The sequence below is a fragment of the Bubalus kerabau genome, chromosome 2 (genome assembly GCF_029407905.1).
Source record: "Bubalus kerabau isolate K-KA32 ecotype Philippines breed swamp buffalo chromosome 2, PCC_UOA_SB_1v2, whole genome shotgun sequence".
In the NCBI taxonomy this organism is placed as follows: domain Eukaryota; kingdom Metazoa; phylum Chordata; class Mammalia; order Artiodactyla; family Bovidae; genus Bubalus; species Bubalus kerabau.
The window spans coordinates 31403182-31418698 of record NC_073625.1 but is presented as its reverse complement, the minus strand read 5'-3'; the positions used below and the strand labels follow the sequence as shown (position 1 = coordinate 31418698).

Here is a 15517-nt window from a genome sequence, read left to right as displayed (position 1 = left end):
AAGTGGAGTCACTACTACCCTGAAGATTCTCATCCATGAACCAGACCACCACCCATCATCAGATTTCTAGTCCACGATGCAGACCACCACCCATCATCAGATTTCTAGTCCACGATGCAGACCACCACCCATCATCAGATTTCTAGTCCACGATGCAGACCACCCATCATCAGATTTCTAGTCCATGATGCAGACCACCACCCATCATCAGATTTCTAGTCCACGATGCAGACCACCACCCATCATCAGATTTCTAGTCCACAATGCAGGGAGTTCCCTCATGATGCCGCTCAGTGATCAGAAAGACAGTACCTGGATCCTGAAGCACCTAAGTAAGCACAGGAGTCAGGTTAGAACACATTCTTTCACCAACATTTTCCATCATCAGACATTAATTAAACAGGATGAATTCTTTCTCAACTTTTACAAACATTCAGGATCCCCTAGGATTGATTGCTGTCCTCAGTATACTGAAATAAGTTGTTTCAGTTTGCGCAAAGACACAAGGATCCAGAAAGGGCTAATGACCTGCCGGGGGGAGCTCATCCCAGGGAATAAGATACTGGCAACTTAGAGTTTCCTTCTAGGGGGAGGTCAAGTTGATCAAGCTTTCCAGAGTATCACTAACAATTACAGAACATGCGTGCAGGCATGAGTGCTCAGTGGTATCTGACTCCGTGTGACCCCATAGACTGCAGCCCACCAGGCTCCTGTGTCCATGGGATTTTCCAGGCAAGAATACTGCAGTGGGCTGCCATTTCCTTCTCCAGGGGATCCCCAACCCTTGGATTGAACCCAGTGAAGGCAGATTCTTTACCACTCACCACCTAGAGATGATTCTTAATATTGCATTGACACTTTAAAAATGGAATGGAACAGGCTGCTCTGAATCTCCAAGGTGTTAAAAAGGTGATTCTCACCTGTCAGGGGTATGGGGAGGAAATTTCTCAGTGGTGGGAAATAACCTCCAACTCTTTTCTTCTTGCAACATGCAAAAAAAAAATTTTTTTTGAGCACTTCCTACTGACCAGGCAGTAAGTGCTAAAGACACTGCCAAGACCTGCAGGGATGCAGGCCCCACACCCACCTAGGATGGCAGGGTCCGGGGGCAGCGGAGAGGGGGGCGGGTGGTGGTTGTTGAGGGGGTGGGCTCACGTTCAAGTGGGAAAAGCTGTCAGCAAATGAGTAAATACCATCATTCAAAGCAATTTAAAAAAAGCGGGGATGTGAGTGTTCCAGGCCAAGAGGCCAAGGAAACCCCAGGGCAGCAGCCCTGAGACCGGAAGCATGAAGCCTCCCCTCCCCTGACCTGGGGGCTCCTGTCTCCCCTCTCTGTTCACGGATTAGCAGCTCTGACTGTGATGCTCCCAGAAGGGGAGGTAGGAGTGAAATTCAGCCAGGAAACAAATATTACCAGCAGGTTGCTCAGCGTGTGGAGGACAAGATGAAATGGTTGGCTGGGTGTGGGATCTTCTAGGACACACACCCACTGAATATGAAGACAGTCGAGTCAGCACTGATTTGAGAGAGGAGGGCCCTGGGGGCAAGTACTCAGAGAAACCAAATGTACCCACCTCTGCTCAGGGCAGGCTCGTCTTTTCTATGGACGAGTTCTCTAGGCAAAGGGGTGCCTCCTGCCAAACACAGGTTTGTTTTTCATTTTAACTATTTATTTTGAATTGGCGCATAGCCAATTAACAATATAGTAATAGTTTCAGGTGGACAGCAAAGGGACTCAGCCACACGAGTACACGTATCCATATCCCACAGCCCACCAAATCCCCTCCCATCCAGGCTGCCACATAACATTGAACAGAGTTCCCTGTTTTATTTTTCCTTAAGATTTTTTTTCTTTTTGATGTGGATCCTTTTTAAAGTCTTTATTAAATTTGTTAAAAATTGTTTTTTGGTTTTTTATGTTGTGGGTTTTTTTGGCCCCAAGGCATGTGGGATCTTAGCTCTCTGATCAGGAATCAAACCCACATACCCTGCAATGAAAGGTGAAGTCCTAACCATTGGTCCACCAGGGAAGTCCTCAAATAAAGGCTTTTGGGGTTGTTTTTTTTTTTTTTAAAGGAAACCTATAGCTTTTTTTTTTTTTTTTAATATTCCTAGTTTGCTAAATAGTAATCCTTGCAATCAACACTGTGAACTCACCAAGTGGGACAAAACAGCCTGTAGCCTTCCCAGCCCCCAGAGCGCAGTGCCTTGTATCTACCGGGCGCTCAACAAGCACGTGTCTCAGAAACGCATGAGCTGGCTTCTCCCTGTGCTCACGTGCGTGTCTTCACTCGGTCGTGTCCAACTCTCTGTGACCCCATGGACTGTAGCCCGCCAGGCTCCTCTGTCCATGGGATTCTCCAGGCAAGAGTACTGGAGTGGGGTGCCATTTCCTCCTGCAGGGGATCTTCCTGACCCAGGGATCGGATCTGCATCTCCTGCCTTAGCAGGAGGATTCTTGACCATTGCACCATCTGGGAACTGACAGTGAGTGTTGGTGTACAACGGCAGCCCTGCAGACGCTGATCTCAAGGCCAGTCACCTGTCCTCTCGACAGCACAACGTGCTGGTACCTGAGCAGGACGAACGGGCTCAAGGCTGTGAACTCAGTCAACCTCCTATAGTGAGATAGTAAATGCTGTCAAAGCATCAGGAGTTGACCTACAAGACTGTTCTATTCTTGAAAGGTGTCAAGATGGGCCTAGGCTAGGTTTGGAGAAAAGGAAGGAAGGCTGGACCAAAGTTTTCAACGGATGCTAGAAATGGATGCTTGTTCATTTTAACATGAATGTTTAAACATTCAGAGCACTTATCAATTTATATAATTGCCAGACAGTATATTGAGTGGCTCTTGAAACTTTCATCGAAAAGTTTTGGCAAGGAGAAAAGAGGAAAAGACCCCATCCTTGCCCATTGGAGTTAAAACAAAAAACCTAGGGACTTCCCTGGTGGTCCAGTGGTTAAGACTTTGCCTTCCACTGTAGGGGGCTCAGGTTCAGTCCCTGGTAAGAGAACTAAGATTCCACATGTAGCACAACCAAAAAGAATAGAAAACAAAAACCAAGTGGCAAAAAAAAAAAAAGAAAACAAAATGATAAACCCAAGTTGGGGGACATTACAAAACTGTAAGGAAACATCTATCAAGTATAAACTAATACTGCTCTGCAACTTTAACATGCATGCCCCGGTCTTTACACTTGTAGCCAGTGGCTTCCTGCGTTAGAAGATCTTGGGGGCACGGGTGGGGTAGTGGTCAACACCTGAAAGTTACTCCCTCTGCCTGATGTGTTGCTCAGGACTTTCTGGGGATGAACAAACAGAGCAGGTGGTGGGAGGGGACCAGTGCAGGAGAGCTTCCAGAGAGCTGCTCAGAGAGCTGGACCCTTCCCTGGGGGCTGCCCTCCATGCCCCAGTGCAAAGAGGGTGTGTCCGGACGTCCACACCAGGATGCATCACCCACGCATAAGCACTGGTGTGTGTGTGTGTCTGAGCGACTGCAGGTGTCCTTGGGTGGTTTCAGGAGGTGGCATTTAAGAGAGGAAGTAGGGGAACCCTGGAGGAAGGGGTGTATTTCCAGCCCCAGGGTTGAAAGCCCTTTTCATCACTGGTGTGTGGGAGTGGAATGTTTCTGAAAGCTAAATCATGTGATGTTTCCATCCCCTGAGGCCCAGCTGACATTTTATCCCAAGCCTTAAAAGGACAAATGTGTAAAAGATAATGTGAGATCTGAGTTCTGGAGAATGAAGAGGACATCCTGTCATCCAGTGACTGATGGGATTGAGGGACACTTTAATATTAAAGTATAATATTATACTATACACTATATATATTATATTAATATACTATATACTTTATAAAATTTTATAAATATTATAGGGCTTTCCTGATGACTCAGTAGGTAAAGAACCTGCCTGCCAGTGCAGGAGATGCAGGCTCGATCCTTGGGTCGAGAAGATCCCCTGGAGAAGGAAATGGCAACCCACTTGAGTATTCTTGCCTGAAAAGTCCCAGGAACAGAGGAGCCTGGCAGGCTACAGTCCGTGGGGCGGGAAAGAGTCGAACACTACTGAGCGATTGAGCTCAATGAGCACACATACTTTATAAAGTTTAATATTCATACTTAAATATAATATTAATAGCCAGTGTTTACCAAGCACTTACTGCCTGTCAGGCATTAGGAGAAGAGCTTTATCTGTATTATCTTGCTTATCCTCACAAGAACCATGTGATTAGATGCTATCATTACCTCCATTTAATAGATAAGGAATTTGAGGCTTAAATAAGCCAACTAGCTTGCCCTGCATAGAGGAAGATTTAAGCTCAAATTCAACTCAAATAGTCCAGGTCTTCGGAGAAGGCAATGGCACCCCACTCCAGTACTCTTGCCTGGAAAATCCATGGACGGAGGAGCCTGATAGGCTGCAGTCCATGGGGTTGCTAAGAGTTGGGCCTGACTGAGCGACTTCATTTTCACTTTTCACTTTCATGCATTGGAGAAGGAAATGGCAACCCACTCCAGTATTCTTGCCTGGAGAATCCCAGGGACAGAGGAGCCTAGTGGGCTGCCGTCTATGGGGTCACACAGAGTCGGACACGACTGAAGCGACTTGGCAGCAGCAGCAGTCCAGGTCTTAATCATTTTATGGTGTAAAAAGTCATCTTTGGCCGTTGTCACCACCACCTCTTCATCCTGTCTGGAAGTTTTACCCGCTCACCATCAGCATCCACTTGGCCGGTGTCTCCTCCTTGGACAAGAGTTGGGCGCTGAGTACATCTGACAGCAGAGGGGCTGAAGCCACAGAAGCTGGGGCCGGCTTCGTGGCTGCAAAGCTAGAAACTGCATCAGCAAAGGACCTTTTCAGGCAGGAAAGTGAAGTGGTGACTGTCCTAGCCAGGGACTCTGTCCCCACCCACTTCACAAATAGAAATGAAAAGCCCTCTATCTCAGGATTAACTGGGTCCTTTTCTTTCTAAATCCTTTCTAAATATTAATCTAGGCTCGCCACCCTCGGGGCTAAGTTAATTTCCAGTTAACAGATGGGAAATACATTGCCCGTCAGCGGCAGCCTTGGCGCCTCCCTCTTGGGGAGGTGAGTGTCAGGAGAGGCCTGGAGTCGGGGTCAACCCACATCTCAGACACACACGTGGCTTCATTCCATGGGACGCTGAGGCCTGAAGAAACCAGACACCTGATTAGGACCAGCGTCAAGATGAAGGCCTGGCCTCCAGGCTGGGTCTGCAGGGTTCTTTCTGAAACTCTCCCACACTGCCGGGCTCTGGAAGGAATCCACAACCCCTGATGGTGCCCCGGCCACCCGGGTATTTATTTGCCATTTCTGCAGGAGAGAGACCAAACTCCATGGAACAATAACCTCGCACCTGCCACACAGGGGAGAGTGCTAGGAGCTGGGGGAGGGGAGAAGCCAGGAGGGAGGTGTGACTCCAGGTGGAGGGGATGGGGCAAAGTCAAGGCCGCGGGCAGCCAGTCTGGGGTCGTAGTAGCCCCTCTTCCCAGATTCTGGCCAGCGGGAGGATGAGATGGACAGTGGGGCAACAAGGGGTGACACTGAGAAGACAGGCTGGGGTCACAGTCATTTGGCTCCAGAGCAGCTACTAGACGTGAGGCCAAGCGCCAGGCCCTGGGGTCAGGAAGGGTGATGAAGAGACGCGCGGTCCTCACCCATCAGTGAGGGGGGCAGACAGTGCAGGAGTGAAAGGAGAAGCCAAGTGATGGGGAAGCGCTGAGATGCATGATGGGTGGTTCGGTCTCTCTGAGAACGTGAAGCATGAGCCGAGAACTAACCAATAGAAGGTCAACTGAGCCAAGACCCGGGGGGACCATTCCAGGCTGAAGGAGCCAAGGGGATACTCGCCTGGTGCAGCTGAGGAGCCAGAAAGAAAGTGTAGAGTGGCAGGAGACCTGTGAGCAAGATGAGGCGGGAGCAGGTGGGACCAAGTGCAGGCCAGTGGTCAGGAGGAACAGACAAGGCAGCGTCAGGGGCAGAGGTGACGCGGCTCAGCCTGGGGAGGACTAGCAGGGATGGAGGGGTTCCAGTGGGTCCGGGGATGGAGGGGTTCCGGTGGAGCGGACGCCGGCAGGACCTACTGATGACTGGACCAGGGGTGGGGGAGAAGGCACGGAGGAGTCGACAGGGACACCCAGGGTTGCGACTTGAGCCTCTGGGTGGCTGGTGACAACATGTCCTGAAATGAGACAGACCAGAGGAGATGGCAGGGGGTAGAAGGCTCAACAGCCCTTTGGGGTCATTTCATATTTGAGATCCTATTAGTTATCCGCACAGCGATGCCAAGCAGGTGGCTGAATAAAGGCACCCGGCGCTCAGTGATCCCAGTGGAGAGACCTGTGCTGGGAGTCAGTGGCCTTCGGAGCGATTTTAAAAGTCTGGACCAGATGGCCCATCTGAGCAGCCAGCTGTGCCCCAGAGCCTTCAGAGCCGGGCTGCAGGGCTGGATACATCATCCCAACCCAGAGCCAGGCAGGCGCTGCCCAGTCCAGGGGCAGAGGGGGGAGACAGTCCGTGGAGGGGCAGGCACATTGGCCCTCCCCATCCCAGCGCACCTGCTGCTGCCAGGCACCCAACTCCCCAAACACAAGCCCCTCTGTTCGCTCGACAGCTTGTTTCCTTCGGGTTTCCCTGGGGCAGCGTGCTCAGGGGGTCTGAAGGCAGTCTCCCTCATAAATCCCCTTGCAAAGGAAATCCTTTTGTCCCCGTGACAGTTTTTGTCTTGACCTCTCTTTTATAAACTCTTTGTTAACACACCTGTTCCTGCTCAGGGTTTTAGAGTTTGGAAGGGAATTTGGGGTTGGGAGTTGGAGTGGCATAATGAGATTCAGCAGTGGATTTCAAGCAGTCCCCTCCCTGGCTCCAAGGGAGGGGGTGGCGGCAGCCACTCGACCCCCACCTGTGAGCAGTTCCCAGAGACCCACAGTATTTACCCAGTCAATATAAAGGGCCTTGTGAAATCCCCACCTAACACTCATAAAACAGTCTTACTTCAGAATTGTTACATGGGTTCCCTACCCCTGCCGGAGAGAATGCGATTTCTCCATAAATCAAAGACTTACTTAAAGGAAATGCAGGAGCTTGGGCTCTGACATCAGAAGGACCTGAATGAAACCCTTAACTCAGCTGCTCACACTTCTGCAGTGGAGACCGCTTCTTTCACCTCTCTGTGCCCCAGCACCTTGATCTGTAAGATGGGGATAATAGCAACAGTTCACCAGCATTCACCAGCTGACGGAGAGACTGGGGAGAACCGGGGAAAGTGCAAAGCACGGGAGGCCCTCAACTTTGCATTTTGTCTCTCAAACCCACGTTCGCAGGATGATGGGAAATTGCATTTCTTCAGCGGCCAGGGGGTTATTGTACACTGGCCGAAACAAGTCCCCCTTTCCAAAGTTCTCGTACACCTGGAGTCTTCTAAAACCGGGGATCGTGCCATCGGAAAAGCCTTGGCAGGAGGGCTTGGCTCCACCGGCCTGCCGGTGAAACCCGCTCTTTCCCTTTAGACAAGAGTGAATGGCTCTCTCATCGGATTGCTCCCCTGACACTGCTCCTTCCAGGGCGGTTTTGGGTGACTGTCTCCCTTGCCCTCAGATTAGTAGGATCAGATGGCCCGGTCATCAACGGTGGTTCCTGTGGCCACCGGCCCACCTGCTCGACCCATGACCAAGCCTGGGAGGCTGAATCCAGAGTCAGTGTTTCTTGCCAAGTCTCCCTAGGATCCTGCTTAGCGAGTAGGGCTGTTGATACATCAGCACAAAGATTTCCATCAGCCTTAGCTGAAAGGAAAATTGTACTTCTAAGAGGAGAAGAATTGATTTAAAGACATTGTAAATGTGACCTACTTTGGATCTGCCCTGAATTTTTTCATCCATCCATCCATCCACCCAGCCATCCATCAGCTTGTTCCCTCCTGCTCCAGGTATTTCCAGTTGTGTTCCTATACTAAGCTAAGCTAATAAAAATGTAATTTTTTCCCATTTGGAAGAGCCCCTCTCTTGGAGTTCATTGACTCAGAGCCTCCCAACACCTAGTCCAACTTGATTACCTCCTCCAGCCCCGCCCCCTCCAGCCACTCTGGATTCTGATGTATTTGTTCCTGGTCATTGTCCTTCTGTCTTTACTAAAACGTGAGCTCCCAACATACCTGAATCCATCTGTCTTTTCACCTCTGTATCCCTGGAGCCTATCAGAGGCAAGTCTCTGCATGTATTAGGTGGTCTGTAAATGTTTGTTGAATGAGTGAATGAGTTATGCCACCCTGAGGATTTTAGAGTTTGGAAAGGCATTAGGGGTTGGGGGTTGCAATGGCATCATGAGATGTACCTGTGGATTTCAAGCAGAGTGGAAAAAAAACAAAACAAAACCAGTGAGGTATTACCAATGCTATTCCACCTATTCTGGCTCAGATGCAGAGTCAGGATGGGTGCAGAGTGACTCTGGTGCTTTTGAAGGTTGTGTAATGACCTTGCCATTCCTGTCATCCATTCACTCAGCCGAGAGTTACCGAGAACTGACAGATGAAGGGCATTGCGGTAGGATCTCTGACTCACACAAAGATGGATAGATATGGTCCCCGTGAGTTTGGAGCATGTTTCCCCTGCAACATTTCACATTCAAGACTTTACTGGCTGATTGACTGAATACATATATAATGCTGTGAATGTTCTGGGCAGATGGATGTGGCCCCTCTTTAAAAGACAATGTACAGTCTTACAGGGAAGACAAGACATAACTAACACAGGTAAAGATGGGGCGGTGGGCCATAGACAAATAACACAGGTAAAGATGGGGCCAGCCGCAGACCAGGGACTTATTAAAGGAGATGTATTAAGGGGAAAGAGGAGGGCCAGCTAAGGAAAGGAAGAAATAGACTGACTTGGGATGGTGTCAAGGAAACAGTGGCATTTGAGTTTAGCCCAGGAGATTGAGCAGGACTTGGATAAAATTCACTGCACATGGTTTATTCCTTGCCAGTAAAGAGTGATCACAGGTCGGAAGGCTTCATCCATCTCCTTGATGTTTCCTTATTAAAGATCCAGTTCAAACCATCAGACACTGTAGGTAAACCTTCCTCATCTGAATGTTACTTCACATGCCCTCAGTGTTCAATTGAACTGACTTTTAAAGCCATCAGGACTCCTGAATAATTTGAAGCTTATTTTTGTGAAGGTGAAGCTTTCAAGCAGTTCCATGATCCTTACAGTAAGGAAAAGACAAAGATATTTCAGCTGGCTTGTGACATTCTTGCAACTCCTACTTGAATCCTTAGTAAAAACCTTTAGAAAATTTTCTAATAATCTTTAGAAAATCATGGTCTTAAGGGGGAAAAAAAACCAAACATGTTGCTTCTTGATAAATGGAAAACCAAATAGAAAAACAAAAGTTCTTCAGGAAATAAAAGTAGAAGTAGATCTTTAACAAGCTAGGACTTAATTTAATATCAAAGAGACATCGAAAAACATGAGCTATAATGTTAATATGTCATTAATTTGAGGCTCAAAAGAACCAGAGAAGAATGAACTTTGTATTATAAGAAGAAAAGTTATGACCAACCTAGACACCATATTAAAAAGCAGAGACATTACTTTGCCAGCAAAGGTCCATCTAGTCAAAGATATGGTTTTTCCAGTAGTCATGTTTGGATGTGAGAGTTGGACTATAAAGAAAGCTGAGCACCAAAGAATTGATGCTTTTGAAGTGTGGTGTTGGAGAAGACTCTTGAGAGTCCCTTGGACTGCAAGGAGATCCAACCAGTCCATCCTAAAGGAGATCAATCCTGGGTGTCCATTGTAAGGACTGATGTTGAAGCTGAAACTCCAATACTTTGGCCACCTGATGTGAAGAACCGACTCCTTGGGAAAGACCCTGATGCTGGGAAAGACTAAAGGCAGGAGGAGAAGGGGAAAACAGAGGATGAGATGGTTGGATGGCATCACTAACGTGATGGACATGAGTTTGAGTAGGTTTCAGGAGTTGGTGATGGACAGGGAAGCCTGGCATGCTGCACTTCATAGGGTTGCAAGGAGTCTGACACAACTGAGTGGCTAAACTGAACTGAACTGATTAGAGCAAATGTTTCTTAAACTTGAGAATTTTCAGGGAAATAATTTTTAAGTCCTCTCAGGATTTGCTCATGAATCCCAGTTTGAGAAAACGATGACTTAAGAAATGCAGTCTTTTATGAAAATACCAAATGCAAATTGCCACTGTAAGTTTTCTCTTTATAATTGCCAATTTTAAAAAATTATCAATAAGGTGAAAATACAAAATTAAAATCTTGCAGATTCTTAAACATCTGTGATTCCCAGTTTAAGGAACTTTAAGAAAATTACATTTAAAGTAAATAGGATATCTAGTTGCCTAAGAAAGGATAGTTGCTATTGTCTTTACATGATATACTGAAAAAAGTTAAATTTTAATTATACATGGGCACAACCTATGGTAGAGAGAAAATAGTAGAATATAGGGATTCTATCTTTTTACTTATTAATTTATAATTTATATCCCACCTAACCTACTTCTCTAAAGAATCTGAGGTTGGCAAAGACAAAATTATAAACCCTGCAAAGCAACACTGTGGCAAGAATTTTTCCTCTTACTAATGTATCACTTTTCTACCAGAGTACGTCCAACATTAAATTTTGAAGATTACATGAAACGATAGATTTATGCAACCATCTTTAACATCAAACACACCGAAGTAAACTCTTTGCTTAAGCAAAGACTAAAGTGCAGGACTTCCCTGGTGGTCTAGTGGTTAAGAATATACCTGCCAATTCCCTGAATCGGACATGGGTTCGATCCCTGGTCTGGGAAGATTCCACGTGCCTCGGGATAACTCAGCCCATGGGCCACAACTATGGAAGCCCATGCTCTGGAATCTGGGAGCCTCAACAACAGAAACCCATGCCCTGCAACTAGAGAGTAACCCCTACTCACTACAACTAGAGAAAGCCCCTGAGCAGCAATGAATACCCAGAGCAGCCAAAAATAAATTGTTTTTAAAAGAAATAAAGCGGGAAAAGGAATCAAAATTTTTTTTAAAAAAGACTACTGTGAATCCTGTCTAAATTATTAGATCAAAAATTTACTGCTGGTATATTTTTTGTCACTGCAACAAGAAAATGGCCATGGCTAGAAAACAGTATTCGTGCTCACCAGTGCCTTCTGTGTGCTGTGACCCGCTTGCTTGTCTGGTTTCCCAGCTGACTGGATGTTTGGGAAAGTCCTTAAGGGCAGTGGCCATATGCTGTCTCTTTCTGGAAGCTTTATCTCCTCCAGGGGCCGTGGGCCTTTCAGAGACCATCTTGCCATGACCGCTCAACAAGGCTTGGACTCCTCAATGCCCTCCTGCCCAGTGACGCTCATGCCCTCTTCTCTCTGCCAACCCACTCTCAGTGTTGTCCTTTTCTTAGGCCTAGCTTTCAGCCCAATTTTCAGCTCGAATTTTCTTTCTGTTTTGTTTTTGTGTTCCTCACAGTTGCCCCCAATTTAGAATTTCTGTGCCCACTTCCCACCCAAGGAACCCCAGCCCTGGCCCCCAGTGTGACCCGAGCTTTGCAATGGCTTATTGATGTCCGTCAAGTAAACAGGATGAAGCGTGGTAAGGACTCATCAAGGGTCCGGTCTCTGATACGCATGGGATATTTTGTGAGGTCTTCCAAGAGCAACATAAAAGAAAAGGAAATCTGCTTCCTCGCAACAAAGTTTTGATTGATCGTTTTCGTTTCTTTTTTCTTTTCTGGCCTCATTCCATAATGGGAATCTGACGCTCTAAGACCATAGCCCAGAATGTGTTCAGAAGAATTGCTTCTGATTGTACCAAAGCTGAGAGATAACTGAAGAACCCGTTTACGAGACCCCAGACCGCTCCCCTTGCTGCCTCAGCTGGGAGTCAGTCCTACTCATCTCCAGGTTCTGAAGCGGAGAGAATCCAAGGGCTCACTTGCCGTGTATGCCTCTCAAGTTTCCAGTCCAGCCCTGGATTGCTGCAGAATATCAACCCTGGTGGCCACTGTCAGTACCAGGGTTAATTATTCCATGCTTCCATCATCACATATGTTTGTCCATACATCTATTCATTCCACCAACTGAGCCCTGCCCCCTGGACTGGACATGGCTCAAACAGGCTTCTAGCCACCACAGTCCAGTGTGATGAGTGTTAGACCGAGAAAAGAGCAGGACGCGGGACTTCCCTGGTGGTCCAGTGGCTAAGACTCTGCACTCCCAATGCAGGGGGCCTGGGTTCAATCCCTGGTCAGGAAACTAGACCCCACAGGCCACCCCTAACAACAACAACAAATCCTGCTTTTTACAACTAAGACTTAGTACAGCCAAAAAAATAATCTTTTTTTAAAAGTACAGGGAGGGGTATGTGCTGGATGCTATGGGAGCTCAGAAGAGCAGCTCCTAACCCAGAACTGGAGGTCAGGAACGAGCTTCCGGAAGAAGATAACATTGAAACAACAGGTATTAGCAAGAGCAAAGGTGGAGGAAGGCATCAAAGCAGAGGAAACAGCAGATCTGGAGGCAAGAAGCCCCGTGGTGTCTTGATGCCTCTCCAGTCGGGATCATCTTGGATTGATCTTGAGAATGTCCACAGTTAAGGCCATGCCCCAGGAGGAAGCCCCCTGCCATCTGGGGCCCCTCAACCAAGCATCATCTGGGTTAAATTACACTCCATCTGCAGGGACCTTGGGGCTCAGACACCTGGAATGGCTCCAGTTTCGGTGGAAAGCTGTTGTTGGCTGGAGAAGAGATGCTGTTGGAGGCACCGGGCCCGGAACCTCGGCACACGTGCAGGGTAGAGAGAAGCAGAGGCAGAGCCGCACTCCCAGCCCCAGGGCTCCCCTCCACGCTTTCGTTAAGTCCAGACCTGTCACACGAGCCCCAAATGCATTACCCACATAAAGATGGGGATGGGAGAGTTTGAAGGGCCAGACTCAGAGTTCTTGGAGTCTACCCTGGGGGATAACAGACACCTCCCATGTATGGTAAAAGCCTTTTTAGGAGCTGCTTCTGTGAAAGAGAAATGACCTCTGGGCACAGGGGCCTGCCTCCCAGGTGACCTATTTACTCTTCCCTGGGCACAGCCAGCTACATTCTTTCATGCTGGAAATTCTTTGTCGACCTGTGGCCACCTGGCCCACGCCAGGCTGATGGATTTCAAACCCCCAGCAATGACAGATGTGTCACTTAAAACAATCTCCCATCTATTAAGCTAGCATAATTTTTTTTTTTTTAAGAATAGAGCAGAATGCTGGCAGGACTTTAAGGAAATAAGCACACTCATACACTGCTGGTGAGTTTATAGTGGTTCCTCTCTTTCTTGAGAAAAAAAATCAGACAATATGTAACAGGAGCTAAGAACGGTGTGACCCAGTCATTCCACTTTTGGGAATATGCTGCAAGAAAATAATTCCAAGAAAAAAATAACCGAGCACACACAAATATATGCACAGCAACTGCGGTTCAACATAACACAAAACTGGAAAAGGGCCAGGACACACAATAGGGAAACGGTTAAGCAAATTTCACGATGACATGAAACAGCCTATGGCCATTAACTGTGACCAGTGCGGACCTTGCCAGCACGTTCAGATCTGGATGTTTAAGCTGGGATAGAATGTAAAGTGGCGTGTCCTGCTGAAGGTGACTAGTTTTTAAAGTTTGTAGGTATTCTCTAAACATTACAAGATAACCTAAAAGAAAAGACATCTAAGTGTTCCTTGAGTCCTTGCCTTGTAGAGCTGCTCAAGTTTGTCATTTACAAAGCATATTTTTGAAAAGCCGATGTACAGATGGCTCCTTGAAAGGAAAACAAAACCCCAACCAGGGCTCAAAGGAGCCCTGGGGTCCTGTAGTGTCAGGACCCCAGGCTTCTGGTTTTTGTTTGTTTTTTTTATTTTAATTGGAGGACAATTACTTTACAGTAACAATACTGGTTTTTGCCATACATCAATATGAATTGGCCTTCGGTATACCTGTGTCTCCCCGCTCCTGAAGCCCCCTCCCAGCTCCCGCCCACCCCACGGCTCCAGGTCGTCACAGAGCATGGGCTTGGGGTGCCCTGCACCGTACGTCAAACTCCTGCCGGTTCACTCTCTTACGATGGTAACGTGTATGTTTCAGTGCTATTCTCTCGCATCGTCCCACCCTCGCCTCCTCCCACAGAGACCAACAGTCTGTTCTTTAAGTCCGTGTCTCCTTTGCTGCCAGGCTGCTGTCTTTAATGCTGCTTCATCTCTGACTTGGGCCTGATGGTTACACAGGCGTCAGACAGAAGACACGCCTCTTCTTTCTCCAAGCACCACGGGCCACCCCAGGGCAAGGAGAGCCTCTGGTCCCTTTCCTGCATCAGATGGTGCCCAGCAGGAATTCACAGGGGGGCCCCTGGGCAGGAGCAGGGGAAGAATTCCTCAGCTTGATGGAGAAGCCAAGACATCTTCCTCTCCTCCTGGAGGGCTGGTCTGGCCAGACTGGCATCTGCTGTGCCTACCTGTAAAGAAGCTACACACAAGGAAGCAAACGAGTGGCAACCTGGTATTGAGGGTCTTTAGGGTCTAACAACTGAGAAGCTTATAGGCACCAATCCTGGTGCAAACTGGGGCTTCTGGAAATAGCTGCAATCAATTCTCTTTTCTTCATTGTATTACCTCTATTTGATTCCAGTCCAAAGACTGGTGTTTGGGTAAGAGCTTCATTAAGATGTAATTATACACATGCAATTCAGGCATTTAGAGTGCGCCATTCAACAGCTTCTCATGTAGTCACAGTTGTGCAGTCTTCACCATGGTCAGCTTCAAAACCCCTGCGTCCCCTTTAGCCATCACCCCCTAACCCCTCGTCATCCACACAGAGTGTGGAAAGAGCCTCACTACTCGTCACCACAGAACCTAAGTGTACAACCAGGTGGGGGTGGGGTGATGCCTGTCCACCCAGGGCACGTCACCCACTTCTCCTTCCCAACACCTACTCCCCACTCCCAGCTCGGTTCAGTTAGCCACTCCTCCCCAAAGGCAGCTGGGCATCCTGGGGGTGGGGGGGAGCCAACCAACCTCACCCCATCAGGGTGGGCCCGCCTGGACCGAGCGTAATCCTGCTCCTCCTGGAGATGGTCCTAGAACAGGCTTAGGACCCGAGGCTGCCCAACAGGAAGTGGCAAACCGACTAGGGGCTTCTGGGGAAAGTTTCGTCTGCCCTAGAACAGTCTCACGGGAAGGTAGGGTCTCTTTTCTTCATCCGGCTGCAATTCGTGGAAATGCCCCGACCGCTTGCTTCCAGCCTGAGGAGGAAGTCAATGCTGAGGATGACGATGGAGCGATGGAAGGACCCCCGGCCCTTGGTGAAGCTGTAACACCGGGAGCCAGTGACACAGGGCCGCCCCACCTCCAGACTGTGCTTGTTGTTTAAGCCAGAGTTTTAGTTTCTGGCAGTTTAACGCATCCTGGCTGACATGGGATGGTTAATGACCTGTTTTGCAGCCAAAA

At 48.2% G+C, this 15517-nt stretch overlaps 1 non-coding gene across 1 annotated transcript; it reads left to right on the top strand.

Annotated features, from left to right (window-relative positions):
* The first annotated feature begins 12220 nt into the window (after nucleotides 1-12220).
* TRNAG-CCC (transfer RNA glycine (anticodon CCC)) lies at nucleotides 12221-12293 on the top strand. Its single transcript has one exon. It is a non-coding gene; the product is annotated as a tRNA-Gly (tRNA).
* Nucleotides 12294-15517: the final 3224 nt, after the last annotated feature.